This window comes from Schistocerca gregaria, chromosome 3, assembly GCF_023897955.1.
Source record: "Schistocerca gregaria isolate iqSchGreg1 chromosome 3, iqSchGreg1.2, whole genome shotgun sequence".
Taxonomy (NCBI): Eukaryota; Metazoa; Arthropoda; class Insecta; order Orthoptera; family Acrididae; genus Schistocerca; species Schistocerca gregaria.
The window spans coordinates 55,242,465-55,256,737 of record NC_064922.1 but is presented as its reverse complement, the minus strand read 5'-3'; positions in this window follow the sequence as shown (position 1 = coordinate 55,256,737).

Below are 14,273 nucleotides of genomic sequence, written 5' to 3'. Positions count from 1 at the left end.
TAGTAGTTTCCGATGCACATCTGGAGGCATTCTGTAATCTGTGGACCATCAGTGTGTTGATGAAACACAGAAATTGCATCGGGATTGAATACAACAGTCACCATGCGCAGTTTCCTCCATGGGAGTAATTTCTCAAAGAGACTACGATTTGATCGTTCCCTGGAATACCAGTAGTAGTTTCCGATTCACATCTGGAGGCATTCTGTAATCTGTGGACCATCAGAGTGTTGATGAAACACAGAAATTGCATCGGGATAGAATACAACAGTCACCATGCGCACTTTCCTCCATGGGAGTAATGTCTCAAAGAGTCCTCCATTTGATCGTTCCCTGGAAGACCAGTAGTAGTTTCCGATGAACATCTGGAGGCATTCTGTAATCTGTGGACCATCAGTGTGTTGATGAAACACAGAAATTGTATCGGGATTGAATACAACAGTCACCATGCGCAGTTTCCTCCATGGGAGTAATTTCTCAAAGAGACTACGATTTGATCGTTCCCTGGAATACCAGTAGTAGTTTCCGATGCACATCTGGAGGCATTCTGTAATCTGTGGACCATCAGAGTGTTGATGAAACACAGAAATTGCATCGGGATAGAATACAACAGTCACCATGCGCACTTTCCTCCATGGGAGTATTGTCTCAAACAGTTTACGCTTTGATCGTTCCCTGGAAGACCAGTATTAGTTTCCGATGGACATCTGGTGGCATTCTGTAATCTGTGGACCATCAGAGTGTTGATGAAACACAGAAATTGCATCGGGATTGAATACAACAGTCACCATGCGCAGTTTCCTCTATGGGAGTAATGTCTCAAACAGTCTACGCTTTGATCGTTCCCAGGACGACCAGTAGTAGTTTCCGATACACATCTGGAGGCATTCTGTAATCTGTGGACTATCAGAGTGTTTAGGAACACAGAAATTGCTTCGGGACTGAATACAACAGTCACCATGCGCACTTTCCTCCATGGGAGTATTGTCTCAAACAGTTTACGCTTTGATCGTTCTCTGGAAGACCAGTAGTAGTTCCCGATGCACATCTGGGGGCATTCTGTAATCTGTGGACTCTCAGAGTGTTGATGAAACACAGCAATTGCATCGGGATTGAATACAACAGTCACCATGCGCACTTTCATCCATGGGAGTGATGTCTCAAACAGTCTACGCTTTGATCGTTCCCTCGAAGACCAGTAGTAGTCTCCGATGCACATCTGGAGGCATTCTGTAATCTGTGGACCATCAGAGTGTTGATCAAACACAGAAATTGCTTCGGGATTGAATACAACAGTCACCATGCGCATATTCCTCCATGGAAGTAATGTCTCAAACAGTGTACGATTTGATCGTTCCCTGGAAGACAAGTAGTAGTTTCCGATGCACATGTGGAGGCATTCTGTATTCTGCGGACTATCAGAGTGTTGATGAAACCAAAATTGCATCGGGATTGAATACAACAGTCACCATGCGCACTTTCCTCCATGGGAGTAATGTCTCAAAGAGTCTACGCTTTGATCGTTTTCTGGAAAACCAGTAGTAGTTTCCGATGCACATCTGTAGGCATTCTGTAATCTGTGGACCATCAGAGTGTTGATGAAACACAGAAATTGCATCGGGATTGAATACAACAGTCACCATGCGCAGTTTCCTCCATGCGAGTAATGTCTCAAACAGTCTACGCTTTGATCGTTCGCAGGACGACCAGTAGTAGTTTCCGATACACATCTGGAGGCATTCTGTAATCTGTGGACTATCACAGTGTTTAGGAACACAGAAATTGCTTCGGGATTGAATACAACACTCACCATGCGCACTTTCCTCCATGGGAGTAATGTCTCAAACAGTCTACGCCTTGATCGTTCCCTGGAAGACCAGTAGTGGTTTCCGATGCACATCTGGAGGCATTCTGTAATCGGTGCACTATCAGAGTTTTGATGAAACACGGAAATTGCATCGGGATTGAATACAACAGTCACCATGCGCACTTTCCTCCATGGGAGTAATGTCTCAAACAGTCTACACTTTGATCGTTCCCTGGAAGACCAGTAGTAGTTTCCGATGCACATCTGGAGGCATTCTGTAATCTGTGGATTATCAGAGAGTTGATGAAACACAGAAATTGCATAAAGATTGAATACAACAGTCACCATGCGCACTTTCCTCCATGGGAGTAATGCCTCAAACAGTCTACCCTTTCATCGTCCCCTGGAAGACCAGTAGTAGTTTCCGATGCACGTCTGGAGGCATTCTGTAATCTGTGGACTATAAGAATGTTGATGAAACACAGAAATTCCAACGGGATTGAATACAACAGTCATCATGCGCATTTCCCTGCATGGGAGTAATGTCTCAAACAGTCTACGCTTTGATCGTTCCCTGGAAGACCCGTATTAGTTTCCGATGGACATCTGGTGGCATTCTGTAATCTGTGGACCATCAGAGTGTTGATGAAACACAGAAATTGCATCGGGATTGAATACAACAGTCACCATGCGCACTTTCACCCATGGGAGTAATGTCTCAAACAGTCTACGCTTTCATCGTTCCCTGGAAGACCAGTAGTAGTTTCCGATGCACATCTGGAGGCATTCTGTAATCTGTGGACCATCAGAGTGTTGATGAAACACAGAAATTGCATCGGGATTGAATACAACAGTAACCATGCGTAGTTTCCTCCATGGGAGTAATGTCTCAAACAGTCTACGCTTTGATCGTTCCCAGGACGAACGGTAGTAGTTTCCGATACACACCTGGAAGCATTCTGTAATCTGTGGACTATCAGAGTGTTGAGGAACACAGAAATTGCTTCGGGATTGAATACAACAGTCACCATGCGCACTTTCCTCCATGGGAGTATTGTCTCAAACAGTTTACGCTTTGATCGTTCCCTGGAAGACTAGTAGTAGTTTCCGATGCACATCTGGAGGGATTCTGTAATCTGTGGACTCTCAGAGTGTTGATGAAACACAGAAATTTCATCGGGATTGAATACAACAGTCACCATGCACACTTTCCTCCATTGGAGTGATGTCTCAAACAGTCAACGCTTTGATCGTTCCCTCGAAAACCAGTAGTAGTTTCCGATGCACATCTGGAGGCATTCTGTAATCTGTGGACTATCAGAGTGTTGATGAAACACAGAAATTGCATCGGGATTGAATACAACAGTCACCATGCGCACTTTCCTCCATGGCAGTAATGTCTCAAACAGTCTACGCTTTCATCGTTCCCTGGAAGACCAGTAAAAGTTTCCGATGCACATCTGGAGGCATTCTGTAATCTGTGGACAATCAGAGTATTGATGAAACACAGAAATTGCATCGGGATTGAATACAACAGTCACCATGCACACATTCCTCAATGAGAGTAATGTCTCAAACAGTCTACGCTTTCATCGTTCCCTGGAAGACCAGTAGTAGTTTCCGATGCACATCTGGAGGCATACTGTAATCTGTGGATGATCAGAGAGTTGATGAAACACAGAAATTGCATCGAGATTGAATACAACAGTCACCATGCGCACTTTCCTCCATGGGAGTAATGTCTCAAACAGTCTACGCTTTGATCGTTCCCTCGAATACCAGTAGTACTTTCCGATGCACATCTGGAACCATTCTGTAATCTGTGGACTATCAGAGTGTTGATGAAACAAAGTTATTGCATCGGGATTGAATACAACAGTCACAATGTGCACTTTCCTCAATGCGAGTAATATCTCAAACAGCCTACGCTTTGATCGTTCCCTGGAAGACCAGTAGTAGTTTCCGATGCACATCTGGAGGCATGCTGTAATCTGTGGACTATCAGAGTCTTGATGAAACACAGAAATTGCATCGGGATTGAATTCAACAGTCACCATGCGCACTTTCCTCCATGGGAGTAGTGTCTCAAGCAGTCTACGCTTTCATCGTTCCCTGGAAGACCAGTAGTAGTTTCCGATGCACATTTGGAGGCATTCTTTAATCTGTGGACTATCAGAATGTTGATGAAACACAGAAATTGCATCGGGATTGAATACAACAGTCACCATGCGCACTTTTCTCCATGGGAGTAATGTCTCAAACAGTCTACGCTTTGATCGTTCCCTGGAAGCCAAGTAGTAGTTTCCGATGCACATCTGGAGGCATTCTGTAATCTGTGGACTATCAGAGTGTTGATGAAACACAGAAATTTGAATCGGGATTGAATACAACAGTCACCTTGGGCACTTTCCTCCATGGGAGTAATGTCTCAAACAGTCTACGCTTTGATCGTTCCCTGGAAGACCAGTAGTAGATTCCGATGCATATCTGGAAGCATTCTGTAATCTGTGGAACTTCAAAGTGTTGATGAAACACAGATATTGCATCGGGATTGAATACAACAGTCACCATACGCACTTTCCTCCATGGGAGTAATGTCTCGAACAGTTTACGCATTGGTCGTTCCCTGGAAGACCAGTAGTAGTTTCCCATGCACATCTGGAAGCATTCTGTAATCTGTGGACTATCCGAGTGTTGATGAAACACAGTTATCGCATCGGGATTGAATACAACAGTCACCATGCGCATTTTCCTCAATGCGAGTAATATCTCAAACAGCCTACGCTTTGATCGTTCCCTGGAAGAGTAGTAGTAGTTTCCGATGCACATCTGGAGCCATTCTGTAATCTGTGGACTATCAGATTGTTGATGAAACACAGTAATTGCATCGGGATTGAATACAACACTCACCATGCGCACTTTCCTCCATGGGAGTAATGTCTCAAAGAGACTACGCTTTGAACGTACCCTGGCAGACCAGTAGTAGTTTCCGATGCACATCTGAATGCATTCTGTAATCTGTGGACCATCAGAGTGTTGATGAAACACAGAAATTGCATCGGGATTGAATACAACAGTCACCATGCGCACTTTCATCCATGGGAGTAATGTCTCAAAGAGACTACCATTTGATCGTTCCCTGGAAGACCAGTAGTAGTTTCCGATAAACATCTGGAGGCATTCTATAATCTGCGGACCATCAGAGTGTTGATGAAACACAGAAATTGCATCGGGATTGAATACAACAGTCACCATGCGCAATTTCCTCGATGGGAGTAATGTCTCAAACAGTCTACGCTTTGATCGTTCCCAGGACGACCAGTAGTAGTTTCCGATACACATCTGGAATCATTCTGTAATCTGTGGACTATCAGAGTGTTTAGGAACACAGAAATTGCTTCGGGATTGAATACAACAGTCACCATGCGCACTTTCCTCCATGGGAGTATTGTCTCAAACAGTTTACGCTTTGATCGTTCCCTGGAAGACCAGTAGTAGTTTCCGATGCACATGTGGAGGCATTCTGTAATCTGTGGACTCTCAGAGTGTTGATGAAACACAGAAATTGCATCGGGATTGAATATAACAGTCACCATGCGCACTTTCCTCCACGTGAGTGATGTCTCAAACTGTCTACGCTTTGAACGTTCCCTGGAAGACCAGTAGTAGTTTCCGATGCACATCTGGAAGCATTTTTTAATCTGTGGACTATGAGAGTGTCGATGAAACACAGAAATTGCATCGGGATTGAATACAACAGTCACCATGCGCACTTTCCTCCATAGGAGTAATGTCTCAAACAGTCTACGCTTTGATCGTTCCCTGGAAGACCAGTAGTAGTTTCCGAAGCACATCTGGAGGCATTCTGTAATCTGTGGACTATCAGAGTGTTCATGAAACACAGAAATTGCATCGGAATTGAATGCAACAGTCACCATGCGCACTTTCCTCATTGGGAGTAATTCTCAAACAGTCTACACTTTGATCGTTCCCTGGAAGACCAGTAGTAGTTTCCGATGCACATCTCGAGGCATTCTGAAATCTGTGGACTATCAGAGTGTTGATGAAAAACAGAAATTGCCTCGGGATTGAATACAACAGTCACCATGCGCACTTTCCTCCATGGCAGTAATGTCTCAAACAGTCTACGCTTTGATCGTTCATTGGAAGACCAGTAAAAGTTTCAGATGCACATCTGGAGGCATTCTGTAATCTGGGGACTATCAGAGTGTTGATGAAACACAGAAATTGCATCGAGATTGAATACAACAGTCACCATGCGCACTTTCCTCCATGAGAGTAATGTCTCAAACAGTCTACGCTTTCATCGTTCCCTGGAAGACCAGTAAAAGTTTCCGATGCACATCTGGAGGCATCCTGTAATCTGTGGACTATGAGAGTATTGATGAAACACAGAAATTGCATCGGGATTGAATACAACAGTCACCATGCGCAGTTTCCTCCATGGGAGTAATGTCTCAAACAGTCTACGCTTTGATCGTTCCCAGGACGACCAGTGGTAGTTTCCGATACACATCTGGAGGCATTCTGTAATCTGTGGACTATCAGAGTGTTTAGGAACACAGTAATTGCTTCGGGATTGAATACAACAGTCACCATGCGCACTTTCCTCCATGGGCGTATTGTCTCAAAAAGTTTACGCTTTGATCGTTCCCTGGAAGACCAGTAGTAGTTTCCGATGCATATCTGGAGGCATTCTGTAATCTGTGGACTCTCAGAGTGTTGATGAAACACAGAAATTGCATCGGGATTGAATACAACAGTCACCATGCGCACTTTCCTCCATGGGAGTGATGTCTCGAACAGTCTACGCTTTGATCGTTCCCTCGAAGACCAGTAGTAGTTTCCGATGCACATCTGGAGGCATTCTGTAATCTGTGGACTATCAGAGTGCTCATGAAACACAGAAATTGCATCGGGATTGAATACAACAGTCACCATGCGCACATTCCTCCATGGTAGTAATGTCTCAAACAGTGTACGCTTTGATCGTTCCCTGGAAGACCAGTAGTAGTTTCCGATGCACATCTGGAAGCATTTTTTAATCTGTGCACTATCAGAGTGTCGATGAAACACAGTTATCGCATCGGGATTGAATACAACAGTCACCATGCGCACGTTCCTCCATGGCAGTAATGTCTCAAACAGTTTACGCTTTCATCGTTCCCTGGAAGACCAGTAGTAGTTTCCGATGCACATCTGGAGGCATTCTGTAATCTGTGGACTATCAGAGTATTGATGAAACACAGAAATTGCATCGGGATTGAATACAACAGTCACCATGCACACTTTCCTCCATAGGAGTAATGTCTCAAACAGTCTACGCTTTCATCGTTCCCTGGAAGACCAGTAGTCGTTTCCGATGCACATCTGGAGGCATTCTGTAATCTGTGGACCATCAGAGTGTTGATGAAACACAGAAATTGCATCGGGATTGAATACAACAGTCACCATGCGCAGTTTCCTCCATGGGAGTAATGTCTCAAACAGTCTACGCTTTGATCGTTCCCAGGACGACCAGTGGTAGTTTCCGATAAACATCTGGAGGCATTCTGTAATCTGTGGACTATCAGAGTGTTTAGGAACACAGTAATTGCTTCGGGATTGAATACAACAGTCACCATGCGCACTTTCCTCCATGGGCGTATTGTCTCAAACAGTTTACGCTTTGATCGTTCCCTGGAAGACCAGTAGTAGTTTCCGATGCATATCTGGAGGCATTCTGTAATCTGTGGACTCTCAGAGTGTTGATGAAACACAGAAATTGCATCGGGATTGAATACAACAGTCACCATGCGCACTTTCCTCCATGGGAGTGATGTCTCGAACAGTCTACGCTTTGATCGTTCCCTCGAAGACCAGTAGTAGTTTCCGATGCACATCTGGAGGCATTCTGTAATCTGTGGACTATCAGAGTGTTCATGAAACACAGAAATTGCATCGGGATTGAATACAACAGTCACCATGCGCACATTCCTCCATGGTAGTAATGTCTCAAACAGTGTACGCTTTGATCGTTCCCTGGAAGACCAGTAGTAGTTTCCGATGCACATCTGGAAGCATTTTTTAATCTGTGCACTATCAGAGTGTCGATGAAACACAGTTATCGCATCGGGATTGAATACAACAGTCACCATGCGCACGTTCCTCCATGGCAGTAATGTCTCAAACAGTTTACGCTTTCATCGTTCCCTGGAAGACCAGTAGTAGTTTCCGATGCACATCTGGAGGCATTCTGTAATCTGTGGACTATCAGAGTATTGATGAAACACAGAAATTGCATCGGGATTGAATACAACAGTCACCATGCACACTTTCCTCCATAGGAGTAATGTCTCAAACAGTCTACGCTTTGATCGTTCCCTGGAAGACCAGTAGTGGTTTCCGATGCACATCTGGAAGCATTTTTTAATCTGTGGACTATGAGAGTGTCGATGAAATACAGTTATCGCGTCGGGATTGAATACAACAGTCACCATGCGCACTTTCCTCCATAGGAGTAATGTCTCAAACAGTCTACGCTTTGATCGTTCCCTGGAAGACCAGTAGTAGTTTCCGAAGCACATCTGGAGGCATTGTGTAATCTGTGGACTATCAGAGTGTTCATGAAACACAGAAATTGTATCGGAATTGAATGCAACAGTCACCATGCGCACTTTCCTCCATGGGAGTAATTCTCAAACAGTCTACACTTTGATCGTTCCCTGGAAGACCAGTAGTAGTTTCCGATGCACATCTCGAGGCATTCTGAAATCTGTGGACTATCAGAGTGTTGATGAAAAACAGAAATTGCCTCGGGATTGAATACAACAGTCACCATGCGCACTTTCCTCCATGGCAGTAATTTCTCAAACAGTCTACGCTTTCATCGTTCCCTGGAAGACCAGTAATAGTTTCCGATGCACATCTGGAGGCATTCTGTAATCTGTGGACTATCAGAGTATTGATGAAACACAGAAATTGCCTCGGGATTGAATACAACAGTCACCATGCGCAGTTTCCTCCATGGGAGTAATGTCTCAAACATTCTACGCTTTGATCGTTCCCAGGATGACCAGTGGTAGTTTCCGATTAACATCTGGAGGCATCCTGTAATCTGTGGAATATCAGAGTGTTTAGGAACACAGTAATTGCTTCGCGATTGAATACAACAGTCACCTTGCGCACTTTCCTCCATGGGAGTATTGTCTCAAACAGTTTACGCTTTGATCGTTCCCTGGAAGACCAGTAGTAGTTTCCGATGCACATCTGGAGGCATTGTGTAATCTGTGGACTCTCAGAGAGTTGATGAAACACAGAAATTTCCAATGGATTGAATACAACAGTCACCATGCGCACGTTCCTCCATGGGAGTGATGTCTCGAACAGTCTACGCTTTGATCGTTCCCTCGAAGACCAGTAGTAGTTTCCGATGCACATCTGGAGGCATTCTGTAATCTGTGGACTATCAGAGTGTTGATGAAACACAGAAATTGCATCGGGATTGAATACAAAAGTCACCATGCGCACATTCCTCCATGGTAGTAATGTCACAAACAGTGTATGCTTTGATCGTTCCCTGGAAGACCAGTAGTAATTTCCGATGCACATCTGGAAGCATTTTTTAATCTGTGGACTATGAGAGTGTCGATGAAACACAGTTATCGCGTCGGGATTGAATACAACAGTCACCATGCGCACTTTCCTCCATAGGAGTAATGTCTCAAACAGTCTACGCTTTGATCGTTCCCTGGAAGACCAGTAGTAGTTTCCGAAGCACATCTGGAGGCATTCTGTAATCTGTGGACTATCAGACTGTTCATGAAACACAGAAATTGCATCGGAATAGAATGCAACAGTCACCATGCGCCCTTTCCTCCATGGGATCAATTCTCAAACAGTCTACACTTTGATCGTTCCCTGGAAGACCAGTAGTAGTTTCCGATGCACATCTGGAGGCATTCTGAAATCTGTGGACTATCAGAGTGTTGATGAAACACAGAAATTGCCTCGGGATTGAATACAACAGTCACCATGCGCACTTTCCTCCATGGCAGGAATGTCTCAAACAGTCTACGCTTTGATCGTTCCCTGGAAGACCAGTAAAAGTTTCCGATGCACATCTAGAGGCATTCTGTAAGCTGTGGACTATCAGAGTGTTGATGAAACACAGAAATTGCATCGAGATTGAATACAGCAGTCACCATGCGCACTTTCCTCCATGGCAGTAATGTCTCAAACAGTCTACGCTTTCATCGTTCCCTGGAAGACCAGTAAAAGTTTCCGATGCACATCTGGAGGCATTCTGTAATCTGTGGACTATCAGAGTCTTGATGAAACACAGAAATTGCATCGGGATTGAATTCAACAGTCACCATGCGCACTTTCCTCCATGGGAGTAATGTCTCAAAGAGACTACGCTTTGAAAGTTCCCTGGAAGACCAGTAGTAGTTTCCGATTCACATCTGGAGGCATTCTGTAATCTGTGGACCATCAGAGTGTTGATGAAACACAGAAATTGGATCGGGATTGAATACAACTGTCACCATGCGCAGTTTCCTCCATGGGAGTAATGTCTCAAACAGTCTGCGCTTTGATCGTTCTCAGGAAGACCAGTAGTAGTTTCCGATACACATCTGGAGGCATTCTGTAATCTGTGGACTATCAGAGTGTTTAGGAACACAGAAATTGCTTCGGGATTGAATACAACAGTCACCATGCGCACTTTCCTCCATGGGAGTAATGTCTCAAAGAGTCTACGCTTTGATCGTTCCCTGGAAGACAAGTAGTAGTTTCCGATGCACATCTGGAGGCATTCTGTAATCTGTGGACTATCAGAGTGTTGATGAAACACAGAAATTGCATCGGGATTGAATACAAAAGTCACCATGCGCACATTCCTCCATGGTAGTAATGTCTCAAACAGTGTATGCTTTGATCGTTCCCTGGAAGACCAGTAGTAATTTCCGATGCACATCTGGAAGCATTTTTTAATCTGTGGACTATGAGAGTGTCAATGAAACACAGTTATCGCGTCGGGATTGAATACAACAGTCACCATGCGCACTTTCCTCCATAGGAGTAATGTCTCAAACAGTCTACGCTTTGATCGTTCCCTGGAAGACCAGTAGTAGTTTCCGAAGCACATCTGGAGGCATTCTGTAATCTGTGGACTATCAGACTGTTCATGAAACACAGAAATTGCATCGGAATAGAATGCAACAGTCACCATGCGCCCTTTCCTCCATGGGATCAATTCTCAAACAGTCTACACTTTGATCGTTCCCTGGAAGACCAGTAGTAGTTTCCGATGCACATCTGGAGGCATTCTGAAATCTGTGGACTATCAGAGTGTTGATGAAACACAGAAATTGCCTCGGGATTGAATACAACAGTCACCATGCGCACTTTCCACCATGGCAGGAATGTCTCAAACAGTCTACGCTTTGACCGTTCCCTGGAAGACCAGTAAAAGTTTCCGATGCACATCTAGAGGCATTCTGTAAGCTGTGGACTATCAGAGTGTTGATGAAACACAGAAATTGCATCGAGATTGATACAACAGTCAACATGCGCACTTTCCTCCATGGCAGTAATGTCTCAAACAGTCTACGCTTTCATTGTTCCCTGGAAGACCAGTAAAAGTTTCCGATGCACATCTGGAGGCATTCTGTAATCTGTGGACTATCAGAGTCTTGATGAAACACAGAAATTGCATCGGGATTGAATTCAACAGTCACCATGCACACTTTCCTCCATGGGAGTAATGTCTCAAAGAGACTACGCTTTGAAAGTTCCCTGGAAGACCAGTAGTAGTTTCCGATTCACATCTGGAGGCATTCTGTAATCTGTGGACAATCAGAGTGTTGATGAAACACAGAAATTGGATCGGGATTGAATACAACTGTCACCATGCGCAGTTTCCTCCATGGGAGTAATGTCTCAAACAGTCTGCGCTTTGATCGTTCTCAGGAAGACCAGTAGTAGTTTCCGAAGCACATCTGGAGGCATTCTGTAATCTGTGGACTATCAGAGTGTTCATGAAACACAGAAATTGCATCGGAATTGAATGCAACAGTCACCATGCGCACTTTCCTCATTGGGAGTAATTCTCAAACAGTCTACACTTTGATCGTTCCCTGGAAGACCAGTAGTAGTTTCCGATGCACATCTCGAGGCATTCTGAAATCTGTGGACTATCAGAGTGTTGATGAAAAACAGAAATTGCCTCGGGATTGAATACAACAGTCACCATGCGCACTTTCCTCCATGGCAGTAATGTCTCAAACAGTCTACGCTTTGATCGTTCATTGGAAGACCAGTAAAAGTTTCAGATGCACATCTGGAGGCATTCTGTAATCTGTGGACTATCAGAGTGTTGATGAAACACAGAAATTGCATCGAGATTGAATACAACAGTCACCATGCGCACTTTCCTCCATGAGAGTAATGTCTCAAACAGTCTACGCTTTCATCGTTCCCTGGAAGACCAGTAAAAGTTTCCGATGCACATCTGGAGGCATCCTGTAATCTGTGGACTATGAGAGTATTGATGAAACACAGAAATTGCATCGGGATTGAATACAACAGTCACCATGCGCAGTTTCCTCCATGGGAGTAATGTCTCAAACAGTCTACGCTTTGATCGTTCCCAGGACGACCAGTGGTAGTTTCCGATACACATCTGGAGGCATTCTGTAATCTGTGGACTATCAGAGTGTTTAGGAACACAGTAATTGCTTCGGGATTGAATACAACAGTCACCATGCGCACTTTCCTCCATGGGCGTATTGTCTCAAACAGTTTACGCTTTGATCGTTCCCTGGAAGACCAGTAGTAGTTTCCGATGCATATCTGGAGGCATTCTGTAATCTGTGGACTCTCAGAGTGTTGATGAAACACAGAAATTGCATCGGGATTGAATACAACAGTCACCATGCGCACTTTCCTCCATGGGAGTGATGTCTCGAACAGTCTACGCTTTGATCGTTCCCTCGAAGACCAGTAGTAGTTTCCGATGCACATCTGGAGGCATTCTGTAATCTGTGGACTATCAGAGTGTTCATGAAACACAGAAATTGCATCGGGATTGAATACAACAGTCACCATGCGCACATTCCTCCATGGTAGTAATGTCTCAAACAGTGTACGCTTTGATCGTTCCCTGGAAGACCAGTAGTAGTTTCCGATGCACATCTGGAAGCATTTTTTAATCTGTGCACTATCAGAGTGTCGATGAAACACAGTTATCGCATCGGGATTGAATACAACAGTCACCATGCGCACGTTCCTCCATGGCAGTAATGTCTCAAACAGTTTACGCTTTCATCGTTCCCTGGAAGACCAGTAGTAGTTTCCGATGCACATCTGGAGGCATTCTGTAATCTGTGGACTATCAGAGTATTGATGAAACACAGAAATTGCATCGGGATTGAATACAACAGTCACCATGCACACTTTCCTCCATAGGAGTAATGTCTCAAACAGTCTACGCTTTGATCGTTCCCTGGAAGACCAGTAGTAGTTTCCGATGCACATCTGGAAGCATTTTTTAATCTGTGGACTATGAGAGTATCGATGAAATACAGTTATCGCGTCGGGATTGAATACAACAGTCACCATGCGCACTTTCCTCCATAGGAGTAATGTCTCAAACAGTCTACGCTTTGATCGTTCCCTGGAAGACCAGTAGTAGTTTCCGAAGCACATCTGGAGGCATTGTGTAATCTGTGGACTATCAGAGTGTTCATGAAACACAGAAATTGTATCGGAATTGAATGCAACAGTCACCATGCGCACTTTCCTCCATGGGAGTAATTCTCAAACAGTCTACACTTTGATCGTTCCCTGGAAGACCAGTAGTAGTTTCCGATGCACATCTCGAGGCATTCTGAAATCTGTGGACTATCAGAGTGTTGATGAAAAACAGAAATTGCCTCGGGATTGAATACAACAGTCACCATGCGCACTTTCCTCCATGGCAGTAATGTCTCAAACAGTCTACGCTTTCATCGTTCCCTGGAAGACCAGTAATAGTTTCCGATGCACATCTGGAGGCATTCTGTAATCTGTGGACTATCAGAGTATTGATGAAACACAGAAATTGCATCGGGATTGTATACAACAGTCACCATGCACACTTTCCTGCATGGGAGTAATGTCTCAAACAGTCTACGCTTTCATCGTTCCCTGGAAGACCAGTAGTAGTTTCCGATGCACATCTGGAGGCATTCTGTAATCTGTGGACCATCAGAGTGTTGATGAAACACAGAAATTGCATCAGTATTGAATACAACAGTCACCATGCGCAGTTTCCTCCATGGGAGTAATGTCTCAAACATTCTACGCTTTGATCGTTCCCAGGATGACCAGTGGTAGTTTCCGATTAACATCTGGAGGCATCCTGTAATCTGTGGAATATCAGAGTGTTTAGGAACACAGTAATTGCTTCGCGATTGAATACAACAGT